Source organism: Camelus dromedarius, chromosome 3 (assembly GCF_036321535.1).
Source record: "Camelus dromedarius isolate mCamDro1 chromosome 3, mCamDro1.pat, whole genome shotgun sequence".
NCBI lineage: Eukaryota > Metazoa > Chordata > Mammalia > Artiodactyla > Camelidae > Camelus > Camelus dromedarius.
This window is the reverse complement of record NC_087438.1, coordinates 46037327-46050858: the sequence shown is the minus strand read 5'-3', so window position 1 is coordinate 46050858 and position 13532 is coordinate 46037327. Positions and strand designations below refer to the sequence as shown.

The following is a 13532-nucleotide window of genomic DNA, read 5'->3' as shown; positions in this document are numbered from 1 at the left end:
ACCCCATAGTGAGTTCTGTACAGCCCAGGGTAAAATCAGGCCCCAGTTTTAGGCAACTGCCTCCAAAGTCATGACCAGGGTAGGTTTTGGGTTGAGATAGGAACCATGCAGTGTAAATGTATATGAAGTGCTTGGCTTGGTATAAGATGAGCAGAAGTATCTTCTTTGTCTGTGTATCATGACAAGACAGAACAAGAGGACATTGAGCATTTGGCTAAATATTTGTCTCTCCTTTTCTCTTGAGGGCATTCATCAGTGAGACCCTACTGTGGGTTCTGTCTGTCTGGGCATCATACACACTGAGGAGCAGAGGCAAGGCCAGCCGGCTGCTTCTCTCTGCTCATTGTCATGCTTCCATAAGCAACTGTTTTTGGGGAAACCATTAATGCTAAGTTCCCTGGGGAAATACAGAGGGATCAGTACCCTCCATCCAGCTGTATGATCAACTTCTCAGGCCAGGGAGGCAACTCCAGGCTTGAAAAATTCACTGCTGTTTGCTTTTGATGATTCTGGCAGTTACCTTTTAAAATTTCCTTTACCATTTTTTGGGGGTGCTCTTTTGGTCCTACCAGTTTCTTTAGGGAGAATATATCTTTAGGATACTTACACACCTTTGACATCGTGTCTTTTTAATCAGGTAGAGGTGATGCGCTCTGAGCAGTCTTGCTGTAAGAACAGGAGGAGCACCTGTTGCAAGAAAAAGAGGGGTGTTGGAGCTGAAATTTTGATGGTGAAATTGGACTGAGAAAGAAGCACTGATGGATGAAGGTAAGAATGAACATTCAGAACCAAAACTTCAGAATCTGTGAGGTGGGATGGCATTCTCAGTCTTTCCACACACAGTTACCACCCCAGTGCAGCTATAATTTGGGCCATTGGTAGTTGCTAATTCACTGGTAAGTTTTCCACTCTACGCTGAGCCGAGCTCCATGCATTCTGTTCCTCTTTCTGCTGCTTTTTCGTTTTATTCGTGTTCATGCTCAAAATGATTTAGAGGGATGGGAGGTGAGACGTACATTTCACAATCATTTGCAAATTTTGAGGAAATGATTATCTTTTTTTCATGAAGTTGAGGATGCTAAGCCCCCATCTCCCCATTCCTGGCATATACTAGTGTAATAGTTCATGGAGAACTCTTGCTGTGAGCAGGAAGGAGGCTCTGCAGGGGAAAGGAGTAGAAATTCCAGTCTCCTTCATGGAGGGTCGATGGCTCAGACATGGTGAAGGAGGCTTTCTCAAACTGTCCCACGGAGACCAGGCTTTGCCAGCCTGGTAAGAGCCAGACACACTTGTCTGAGATGGATGGAAGGATAGAAGAGAAGGTTTTGCCCCAAAGTCACATACTTAACCTGCTTCCCTGGCACCCTTGGTCCCCTAGTCTGGTTTGCCCATAGAGAACTTATAATAAAAGCTTTGGTGGAAATGAAGTTCAACTGTGTGGGTTTATCGTACTTAATGCACAGGGTCTTGGTTTTATTTTGCTGTTTGGTTGCAGAGCTAATTTAACATTGACATTAAAGAATATATATTTTGAAAAACTAGAAATAGTCTCAATAGACCCTTATACATTCTTTATGGTGCTTTTATGTATTTTCTAAAGTGTTTATAGCCAATGTGTATTACTTTGAAAAAGAAAGTGATATTAAGATGGCAAAAAAAAAATTACATATAATCCCTCAGGCTACAGGCATCTACTTCCATTTTAAAGTGTTCTCTTTTTCAGTGTTTGTCGATTTTGTGCAATTTTGACATGCTTTAAAAAATAATTTATTGAGATGAAACTTACATAACATAAAGTTAACCATTGTTAAAGTGAACGACTCAGTTCCAAAACATTTCCATCTGAATTTAAATGAGATGATGATCTGTATTAATAGGTAAAACATTTTTACCCATGAAGCAATTTTTCTGCATTTCTCTGCATTTTCCCCTTCCTCCAGCCCCTGGCAGCAATAAATTCGCATTCTGTCTATAGATTTATCTGTTCTGGACATTTTATATAAATGGAATCATGTAATACGTGACTTTGTTTCACATCCTATTTTTGCAGGTTCATCCATGCTGTAGCATGTGTCTGTACTTCTTTCCTTTTCATGGCTGAATAATATTCTATTGTAAGGATATACCACAATTTGTTTTTCCATTTATCTGTTGATTGACATTTGGGCTACTTCAACATTTTGGTTCTTGTGAATAGTGCTACTGTGAATATACATGTACAGGTTCTTGTTCATCTGTTTTCAATTCTTTTGGTTATATGCCTAGGTTATACTGGTATTAGTGTAATTTCTGGGTTATAGAGTGACTCTTTTTTCAAGGACCTGCCAAACTGGTTTCCACAGTGACTAAATGATTGTGCCTTCCAGCCAGCAATGCACAAGGGTTCCAATTTCTCCACATCCTTGCCAACACTTGTAATTTCTGTTTGACATACTTTTAACCATTGTGAACATGTCGTCTTTTGCAATTGATGAAATGTTGAGTTTTAAAATTTATATTAACCTCTAGCATTTGTGTGTATTGGTGTGTTTGACATTGTGTTGCCACTTCAGAACAGTTTTGTTTCGTTATCCTACTTTTTCTTGGATCCTGTAATTCATCTCTGTGACTTTATACTTGATAATTTTGAGCAAAGGGTTCACTGTTGGAGCAAATTCTTTTGCGTCTTAGAGTAACCTCTGTATTACACATGAGTGATCCTACCTGTCGGCCCCTGCTCTACTTTTTGGCTACATGAACTTTCCTGAAGCATGACATTTGAAACAGAGCTCTGTCCTAAAAACCAAGTAGTGGTACTCACCTTTGGCTTCTGTTGAAAGCTCTGCTGAAAACAGGAATATGTGTATGAAGCCCAAGAAATGTCTTAGAGTGTGGGCCTTTCTTCAGCCTCACCCACATCCCCATGTGTTAAGCTCACACTGGACACAAGAGTGAGAAGAAATGAGACTGTTCAGCTTGGCCAACAGAAGTTGGGGACAGAGGGAGAGGCACAGATGGCCTTGGACCTGCAGGAATGGGTGGGGATGAAAGGTGAGAATGAGTATGTTAAGCTGGATTTGCCTGTTAGAACTCAACTGGTGAATTAAGTGATTAGGGAAATGTGACAGAAGGCAAATGCAGGGCATCCCAGCCTCAGTGCTATTGCCGTCTTGTGCTGGATTGTCTGTGTTGCGTGAAGGCGGTGCGGAGTGCTGTAGGACGGTGAGCAGACCCCTGGCCTCTACACACTAGACGCCAGTAGCATCCCTACCCTCCTCTCCCACCCTGTCCATACATGGCCAGTCTTCCCTGGGGGTGCGGAATGGTGACTCCCAGTTGAGAACCACTGGGCAAAGTGAACATCGATTTTTTTCATTTATCAGTTGACATTATCAGTGGATTATTATTTGAAAACTAGTACTTATTGAGGCCCACTACAGGCCAGGCTCTATGCTCAGCATTTTCTTTCATTTATTTCTCAGCAAATGAATAAGTATGTTCTGCTAGGAACTGAATCTATACTGTGGACAAAGCACAGGAAAACTCTTGCCTCCTTGGAGCTTCCATTCTGGTGGGGAGATGGGCATGTGGAAATAATCCCACAGATGTACAACTGCAGCCATGCCGAGTGCCGTGGAAGGGGGCCCCTGGGAAGCACGGCGAGCAGTTTCCCAGGGCTGCCCACATGCCAGGCTTCGTGCTGAGGCCGTCACACGCATGGATTCTCGTGCCCCTGACAGCAAGTGTATGATGTAGGTACTGGTCTTCACGCCCATCTTGCAGGAAGGAAGCTGGCTCTTAGATGGATGGAAGTCACGCAGATAGAAAGTTTGGGTTTTGAACCTGATGTGTTGTCCTCAGAGCCTGAGCCTCTAACTGCCACCTGAGGTAACATGAGTTGAGATGAGCTGAATGAATAGACGGTGCCTGGTTGGAGAGGGGAAGGGAAGGTGTTCTAAGGCAGACCTGATGGTAAACGGGTGGGCCTTGGAGCAGGAGAGAGAACAGAGGACGGAAAGAAGGTCTGTGGGACTGGTGAGGGGAGAGTGGTGGGGGCAGGGAAGAGAAGGTGGGTGGGGGGCTGGGTCTTCCTATCGCCAGTCCTTGTAGGCATTAAAAGGATTCATCTTTACCCAAAAACCTTTGGGGAGCTCCTGGGAGTTTTTTTTTTTTTTTTAATTGAAGTAGTCAGTTTGCAATGTTGTGTCAATTTCTGGTGTACAGCAGAATGCTTCAGTCATACATATACATACATATATTCCTTTTCTTACTGTTTTTCATTATAGGTTACAACAAGATATTAAATATAGTTCCCTGTGCTATACAGTAGCTGGGAGATTTTAGTAGGGAGAAAACACCGAGGTTTTCACTCATTACCGTATTTAATATTTACAGCCACCCTATGAGGAGAGAGTGAAAGCCATTTTGCCAATGAGATGGAGGGACATGGGGAGCCAGATACTTTGAGAAGGTCACAAAATTGAAAAGTGGCAGAGCTGGCCTTCACACTCAAGCTTGTCCATTTTCCAGCCCATTCTATTAAGCCACCATCCCAGGCAGCATCCTCTTCTCCAGGCCCTTCAAGCACCGCGGGTTCCCCCATAGTAGCTAGTGAGTTGGGTCTGATGTCTGGAAATTCTGTCCCCGGGGATTTCATTGTCGACGTGTGAACACACACAATTCTGTGCATCTCCGCAGTCATTCTTTAACTTTTGAATTTTCTATTTTGTTTATTCTCTGGCGCTCCAGCTCCAATTCACCCTTCACCCTGCCCACCCCTTGGCCCTGCAATTCTGCCCTGGGACACTGTCCACGTGGCCTCTGATAAGAATCGCTCCATTCAGAGTAGCTGGCAGGTAGATGTCCTCTTTGCTCAAACATGCGTGAAGGTCTCCACTCCCCCGATCTCATGGCTGTGGCGTCTGGAACTCTTTGGCTGGCCCTCTTCTGTTCTTTTGGAGAGAGTGTATTTCCCCCTCCAGGTAAACTTCAGACTAGCATTCATTTAAATATTAATTTGCAATTGCACAATGTCTCCTGTGATATGACCACACTCTGGGGATTAGGCGGAGGGAGCCTCCTTGCTCATTTTAATCACACGTTCCGGCAGTGCTGGGACTTGCAGTAGGTCGGATCCTTCCTTTCACAGCATCCAAAAGGCTCTGCAGTGCTAACCAAATTGAAATGAGCCCCTTCATCTTACACACGGATAATTAAACTTCAAACACTGTTTATCTCAGTCGCCAAATCCTCAGAATGCAAAAGCAAATTAATTTTAAATCTATATCTGCTTTAAATAGTAATTGTTTAATCAACAGGCTTGATGTATAATTATATTCTTTGTTCCTACTCCCTGCAGGCTTGAATAGACCACATATTTCCTGGGTTGCTTTCATTTCTGTAATTAGATCACGTGACCAACCCTCAGTATATTACAGTTGACTCCGATTGCTTCTCTCCCACCCCCTTCTAAATGCTAAAACGGTTTCTCATGAATACTTAGATTATAACAGCCCAGCTTAACATGGAGATGTGAGTGTTTTGCTTTAATCCTTTATTCTTTCACCTAATAATTTACAAGTGATTTTCCTGGTGGCTGCTGTACTGTGCCGGCTGTATCATTAGAGAGTTAAGAGTTCTTGTCCTTATTTTGAACTCCTGTTTCCATAAAGGAAAACCCTTCTTGACTATGTAGAAACATACTGTCTGGACTCCTTGAAGTCAATATTATCCTTATAGAAGGATTTAAGGTTCAAAGTGAACAAAAAGTAAATAATATACTGGGCTTCTGTGTTTTGACCATCTGGGACTTCATGGAGAAAGGAAGTCATTTTCCTTATTAGAGTAGTTTTGTTTCCAAGAATTTATTTTTCTTGCCTGGATTCATCCCATAAAAATGAGAGCTGGACATTAGATAATTAGGTCAACACTGAGATCTATTCTCTAATTGGAATTTGTCCCACACAGTATGCCTGATCTTCTATGGGTCTGTGCTAGAAATAGTGTTGTTCAGCCAATCTGGCTCTTTGAACTTCCTTTATCATTCATGTCCTCCAGCTCCGTGTCTTTCAGATTTTATTTCTCAGAGGCCTTGCAATTCTTAGTATTTTTCTCGTTTTTGTTATGGAGGTATGCAGAATTGGACAGGGCATCGCAAGTATGACTTAATCAATAGTCTGTAAATTAAGAGGAGTGATTGGAAGTCGGAGAGAGAAAGAATCTCATTTTTTTGGTGGTTGTTGCTTAAAAAAAAAAAAGATGCACCGGGTGTCCATAGTTAAAGCTCAACTCAGCTAGGCTCCTTTCCCTCCATCATATTTCAAAATTAGATCCAAGTTTGCACTGTCAGGCCTTGGTTTTCTCAGCTTTATTCATTTCTTACTTTCTTTCCTACCCATGGAATATCTGTGTTTTGGATTACTTTCTCTTAACTATACAAATGTAGATTTTTCAGGCAGTGTCTGATTTTTACTATTTTGATTCAGCTATGCATTTTTATGAGGTTCACCACTATATCCTGCCCATATTTCTGTAGCTGTCAGGTGGTTTTTTTGTTTGTTTTTCTGTTTGTTTTAGATCATTTCACCATCTTTTTGGGTATTTGCCACATTTCCCAATTATATCTGTGGGAATAATTTCTGTGCTTGTTATTCACCTTTGCAGATCATCCATGCAAATGCTAAATTAAATGTGACATGCTCATTGGCACCATTAAATTCACAGATTAATAATTATTCTGTATTAATGGATCTATGATATTTTTTGGTTGGAGAATTCTGACCCCAGCTTCTCCTACTCTTCAGTGAAAGAGCAATCATTATGTAGCTTTTATTTGTATATTTTCCAAGGTTAAGAAACCCATGTAATCATACAAAATAATATGAGATGTGTTTTTATGTAGATGCTATGGTGGATAAGGTCTAATTGGGAAACAGCAACCACTTTTGGTCTTTTGACAGAAGGAATCATATAGTACAGGAAACTATACTATAGTTTTGTTATATTATGGTGTTATTACCCAGGTGATGGTTAAACATAGAGGTCAAAGAGGAGAAGGTATAGCAACCCAGAGGTTGGCAGTGGTTGGAAGCTACTCCCACCCCGAGACCAGAAGGACCACAGAGGGTGGAGGTGTTACTGGAGCCCAGAGCTGGGGCTGTTGGGCAGATCTGGGTGCTCTGCAGAGGCCTCCTGGTGGGAACTGAGAGCACAGAGGCCAGGGTTGCCTGTTGGAGCTGGAGGCTCCCAAGAGAAAGAAGTAGTGCCTAAGATGCCACGTTGGGTGGGGAGAGGAAAGGATAAATAGCTTCCTTCCTCCTTCTACTTCAAGCCTTCTGGCCTCCCCCTGGCTGATCCTACCTGGAGGCCAGTTGGCAAGAAATCCAGTACCCAAATATACAGGTTAGAGAAAGGGAAGTGTAGCGTACATCTGAGATCAGAGACAACGACCAACACAGATGTGCTGTGAAAGTAGGTACAAAGTCCTTTTTGGGTTTCCGTGAACTTGCCAATTCACCAGCACCATTCACTGCCTCTCTGGCCCATTCTGGACGCACTGCTAGACTGGTCTTCCAAAAATACTGTGTTCACCTTTGCACAATGACCCTTACTTCTTGCCAAATCAGCTTGAGCTCTCCAGGATTTTCCTAAACTGGATTGCCTCCCCACCTCAGATCTAGATTGAATTCACATTTGTCTTAGCCCAATTCTTGGCCAGATAGAAGGAAGGAGAAAAGGTAAAATAATATTGGTTGACCACCTATTCTGTAGCAGATGCTGACCCGGGAACTTTGTACACCTTTTCTTCTATTGGATTCTCAGATATTACTCTCATTTTTCAGTAGGATGGTGAGGCTCAGAAGGTAAGGGAACTTAACTTCTCCAAGGTGACACGATCTGGGGAGAATTGGAGGTGGGTCCTCTGACACCAGATCTTGTTTCCATGGTGCCACATCTCCTTTCTGGTTTTATTAAAGCTCGGAGAAACAAAGTGATTTATTAAAGTTCACATGGTTGGTAAGCACTACCTGACAACTCAATCCATCTGTTTTGGGTTTAGAAGATTTTCCAAGCAGTCCTATTTTAGCAGGACCTTATCCACCAATTCTTGGTTCAGGTCCAACTTTCTCCATGGTATTTCCCCCTTGGAAAATCCCACATCAAGCTCTCCTTTCTTTGAACTTCTCTGATATTTACACGAGTTAAGTATATAGAGTCACTGAGTTCTCCAAGTACTTTGTCTAAGGGACATAAATTCTGGAGTCAAAATTTAAATAGTAACAACAACCATTTCTCATACATTCCCTCTGTCTCTCTATAAAACCCCACTCTGGTGACACAGGTAACATTTAATGACTGACTCTCAGCTTGTGTCAGGAGTTTAAGTGCCTTGCAGTTTAGGCAGAGAACTCCTTACTTCTCAGGAGTGGTTTCTAACCTAGCGCACATAAGGGTCCTCCAGCGGGGAGTGTTGAGAGGCAGATTTTGCCTCCGGAGATCTGGGGTGAGACCTGGGGTTCTGCTGATATTTTTGATCCTAGAACCACACTTTGAGTGAGTCTAGAACATAGATTTACCCATCAGAGGCAGCTGACAACCTACCAAGGACACTTATCACAAGGGACACGATGAACAGACAACTGCATATACTCAAATCTAGGGAGCTGGGATGAATAGTCGATCAGATTAAGGGTCATAACATTGGAAGATGAGAAAATGAGAGTAAATATATATTAATGAGAATAAATTTGGTGTGGGTGGGGCTGGTACAGAGTATTGCATGATAATGATTTGTTTTCCTTGAGAGGGAAGTTCTTAGAGTCTGTAGACATTTTAACATTTTACTTGAGGGAAGGGTGACTGCCGGCCATGTGAAGAGTGATGGCCTCTAAGGTGTTCTTGAAAGGGAGAAAGAGAAGGCTGTTCTTAGGCTCTATTCTGACTTAGTGGCCTCCAAAGAGGACGAGGAAGATGTTTTTCTGCATCTTAGTTTGGGGAATATATTGGGAGAGGCCTTTGATGTGCTATGATGGCCCGAGTTTCTTGTTCTTTTTTGCCAAATTCTAGCTGGACCACAGGGCAGAAGAATCCCTTTTAAGAGAGGAACGAGGATAGCTGGTGATGTATATGTGTGTGCACAGTGTACTTTTGATGTGCAGTAAACTGGTGCATGGGACTTAGCAGATTTCCCCACTCAGCCACTTCTCCTGACCGTGGGCAGGTGTGCTGGTCCTCCAAGGTCATGGGGTGGGACTGCTCTGAGCGCATTGTTGACTGCTTCTTGGGGAGTACTGGAGAAGAATGGGAAGATGGACTCTTTTCCTTCTCCACCACCTCTCCCTGGGTCTCAGGAAGGATGCTCCTTGATTTTTAGTATCAAACTGGACATTTTAACAGGGATCGAAGTTTACTTGAGGTACTGACTGGAACCAATCTTACTTCCATTTTCAAAAGTCAATACCGTATTTCCTATAATTCAATCTTCTGGTCTTTCTCTCAAATCCTTGTTGCTGATTTAAAAAAAAATTACTGCCTTTGTCAGACATTTAACCATCTATAATTCATACCATCTGCTGCAGATTTTTCAATTTTATTTTAGGATTTTAATGAAGTCTTTTATTTGTCCATTTCATATCTTATATACTAACCGTTATGTCTAGGACTCCACTCAGATTTCCTCAAGCCATCTGGAAGAGGATTGGATCAATCTCATGTACATTGCTGATTTTGGAACTCGATCAGTCATTTTTTGGGGGAAGATTTGTATAGTTTCCCTCACTGATCATGCTCCAGAATGTCCTTGCCCATTGCTTAAATCTTATTTATGCTATGATCTTCCCTAATTACCAAATAGTGATTTTTTTATTGACCTCAATATTTTTGGCTGGTCTTATTTGAAAAACATTGGTTAAAGGAGTGGGGTAGAAAGAGATAAACTTAGTAGAAATAAATAGTAAGTGTAAAATATTACCAGTCTCTTCTCCTATCTCTTATTAAACTTTGGGAATTTCTGATTTGAAATTGGCTAAGTACATTGCTTCTCTTTGTTCTAGAAAAGACTAAACTCCACTAGTGTTGAGATCCTGCATTTTCATCTGTGTCTCTAGGACTTGACACATAAGTGCTTAGTAAATACTGATAAATAATCAATGAGTGACTTTGTCTGAATAACCTATATTGTGTCCTAGCGATAGGAACCTTTTTGAATTCTGTCAAGGACTGACTGGGGGCTCCAGTCCAGTCTTTTCCTCCAAAGAGTGAAGGTCAGTTTCCCTAGAGTTAGTATTTTCATTCCTTTCTTTTTTGTTCCTTCCTACGTCTATATAAGTGCAGATACATTTCTATATGGAGAGATTCTATATAGAAACAGACTTGACTTTGTAATTTCTGTTTCTAGTGAATCACTCACCTCAAAGGTGGAGGAAACTGTTGAGGGAGACAGATGGGGCAGAGAAAGGACATGGCTTTGGAATTAAACAGTAGTGGGTTTGAGTGCTGGCCATACCTCTTTCCAGTGATGGGAACTTGAGCATATTACTAGTGCTGAGTCTATAAAATGCAGACCTTAATGAAGTACAAATGGAGTAATGGATAGTGTCTTGATAAGGCTTCCAAGCCATGCGCCTGGCTCATACGTGCCCCACCATTCTTCTCTTGCTCTCTGAATTTCACCTATTTCTGCCTTCCATTGTTCAAAAGCTCTGAGCTCCTATCCATTTACTGCAGGGCCTTTGCACAGGTAGTCCCCACTTTTTATGTCATTAGTTCTTACTCATGCTTCAAGACTCAGCCAGATTCCCTGATGTCCCTTAAGTAAGTCAGATTTCCATGGAAGGTGTACTCTGAAATTTGTAAGGCTTATCATAATTGAAATTAAATAATAATTGTGTAGTAATTTGTTGTTCAATTCTTCCCACTCTTTCCACCCATGGGAATGTAAACTCCATGAGGGCAGAGATCATTACTGTCTTACTCATCTTTGTACCTGGAGTGTTTACCAGATGGTCGGGCACAAAGGAACTTAATAAATGCTGTTGGATTCATGAATAAATGAATACAACGTAACTAACAAAATCTAAACACAAACTAGGTGCACACTAATTTTTACTTCTATCCCACCCTCTCAGTCGACCTTCTTTTCTGCAGCTCTGCATGGAAGAGTATGAAATCAAAGGATTCATGATTTGAATGAGTGTACCCTGACCTCCTTCACCTGCCTGAAAATTTCCCCCTTGGCTCCCTCCCATGGACTGGACTCCCTTTGAGTCTGATTCCCAAGGCTCACTTTGTACCAGAATTAGCTGGGAAGCTTTGTAAAACTGCACATAACATTTCAACCACCGTGGGTGGGGTCTGCACATCAGCATTTTAAAATGCTTTCCAGGTGATTCTAATGTGTGGCCAGGGTTGAAAACCACTGCTTAGGTAAGGAATTATCTTAAAGACTTGATGAAATTCAAGCATGTCTGTGTCTAAGTCATGCTATGTCTGTCCGAGTGGGTTAAACACCTTAGCAACCTGAGCATCTGCTAGCACTTCTGCACCTACTGATCAGATTGGCCTTGAGAGAAGGGGAGGGAGGAGAGGATTAGCATCAGACTGGTAAATCATTAAATATCAGGAAATGTCCTGAATGGGCACTAGCCCACTGTGGGCATAATCAGGTGGAATCCTGCAAAGACAAACCTCATCTTCTCGATGTTGTCAGTACACAGGCTTTGCCCAGATAGACCAGACTTCTTGTGGTTATTTCCATGGAGTGAATCACACTGGGCTAGTCCTAGATATGCCTTTTCCTAGATGAAGCAGTGCCCAAATGGGTTTCTGGTGTGGGAACAGCTTCAAGGACATCGGCCCTGTAAGGTACTATGGAACAGAGTGGTCTGAACATGCTGTGAGATGGGATTTTTCAAAGTTGGTTGGCAGAGATGAAGGTGAAGAGCCAGGCACTTCAAAGAATGAATTTATAGTCTTATTAGATTAAGAAAGGGAAACAGAAAAAACTAGAATCATACTTTGGAGCTCTCTGGTGTAGTATAAATGCTGTATCTTACTTAGAACTCTGTTACAGCAGGGATTGGCAAGCTATGGCCTATAACCCAAAGCCTGCCTGTTGCTGTTTTTGTATAACTTGTGAGCTGAAAGTGGTTTTTACATTTTCAGCTGGTTGAATAATAATCAAAAGAAGAATAATGCTTCATGGACTCAGGAAAATTGGGCAAAATGCATATATCAATAAAATGTTACTGGAGCACAGCCACGCTCATTCTTTTCGTGTTGCCCGTGGCTGCCTCCGGTCGATACCAGCAGAGCTGAGCCATGGAGACTGACGCTGTGTAGCCCACGAAGCTGAAAATATAAACTCTCTGGCTCTTTGCAGGAAAAATTAGCTGACTTCTCTGTTAAAGAATCAGAAGTAGTGGGGGTGGGTATAGCTCAGGGGTAGATTATGTGCTTAGCATGCATGACATTCTGGGTTCAATCCCCAGTACCTCCATTAAAATCAATCAATCAATCAAATTACCTCCCCACTAAAATAACTAACTAAATAAATACATTTTAGAAATTTGAAAAGAATCAGAAGAGGAACTGTATGGAAGGAGTTAACCATGGGTAAAAAGAGGAATGGAAGATAAGAGAAAGGAGAAGAAAGATACCATTGTAATGATTGTTTTCTAAGTGCCAGGCACGTTGACCCTCTCAGTAACCCTTTAAAGTCATCAGGGTCCCAGGAAATCACAGGTGTAACCACAAATGAAGATCATTGGAAGAGGGTTTAATAAATAGACGATTTGCAAAGTGAAGGCAGGAATAGGGGATTTGTAAGAGAGAGGGTGTTATCTCTGGGCTAGTAGCAAAGGAGCTGTAACTTCTTTGGAGGGTTGAAGGAAGGGTGGAATTTTCAGAATCCCAAAGGAAAGAGTGATGTAGATAGGGATATCTGGAGAGCAGTAGTGACCTTTGCTTGAGGGACGCAATCAGATAGAAGCCCACAGGGAGAGAGCCAATGGCATCATTTCCCCCCACCCCGCCTGCTGTCTCCTGCTGGAGCAGGAGCCTGTTGTACCCAACAGGGGAGTCTAGTGGAGTATTTCATCCAGGCCAGTCTCCATGGCAGAAAGGGAGCTAGTAAAAGGTACAAGAGGATCTGTAGGGGTAAACAGAACATATCCTGCACAGGTGGGTTCCACTGTCATCACTGGTCCCCTCTTGCCTACTATTCCACAGACGATGAAAGTTAGGTTTGATCAAGTAAATAGTGTCCCTCAGTAAAGGCTGGGCTAGAAATAGAACCCAGACATTCTGACTCCAGGACCCACATTGTCTTCACTATTGTGTTACCCTGAGTTTAGATGGAAGGGACCTTAGAGAGAATCCACTTTTCTTCTCTTCCAGCTCAGCTTTTGCAGCATAGTTTTTAGGTGGTCCTTTAACCACTCCTTAAATATATGCCTGCATGGGGACCAACCACAGTCCTGTGGTCACTTTTTTCCCCCTAAAGGATCCCTCTGTGACTGGAAAGTTCTTCCCTGTACTGGACAAACTGAGGAGGT

General features: G+C 42.3%; 1 long non-coding RNA gene across 1 annotated transcript in view; it reads left to right on the top strand.

Moving 5' to 3' along the window:
• Positions 1-13532, top strand: part of LOC135319739 (uncharacterized) — a 362830-nt gene that overhangs the window by 14726 nt on the left and 334572 nt on the right. The window contains exon 2 of the long non-coding RNA XR_010378574.1: positions 638-768. This is a non-coding gene — a long non-coding RNA (uncharacterized LOC135319739). The remainder of the gene's footprint in view (positions 1-637; positions 769-13532) is intronic.